General features: G+C 36.2%; 1 protein-coding gene across 1 annotated transcript in view; it reads left to right on the top strand.

The window, feature by feature from the left end:
* The window catches only part of man1a1 (mannosidase, alpha, class 1A, member 1), a 436,576-nt gene that overhangs the window by 1,506 nt on the left and 434,813 nt on the right, over positions 1-257 (top strand). The window lies entirely within an intron of this gene.

The following is a 257-nucleotide window of genomic DNA, read 5'->3' as shown; positions in this document are numbered from 1 at the left end:
ATTTAAAAACACCCTTCACTTGCATTTATATGACTCCTTTAATACACAAAAAACGTCACTCAAAAGCCTGCCGCGTGACAAGCGAGTGGGTATGAAGCAAGAGCTTCAAATTCTCTAAACCATTTATGGATTTAAAATGATTTATGCTCATTTTAATATCTTGGATTGCAAACAAAAATTTGGAATAACACTTGCCATAGAGAGAGATCAGTCCTTACAAACGTGGAACTAAAGTAATTTGTTCTCAGCGGTCGGAG

This window comes from Hypanus sabinus, chromosome 10, assembly GCF_030144855.1.
Source record: "Hypanus sabinus isolate sHypSab1 chromosome 10, sHypSab1.hap1, whole genome shotgun sequence".
Lineage (NCBI taxonomy): Eukaryota > Metazoa > Chordata > Chondrichthyes > Myliobatiformes > Dasyatidae > Hypanus > Hypanus sabinus.
This window is presented reverse-complemented; position numbering and strand designations above follow the sequence as displayed.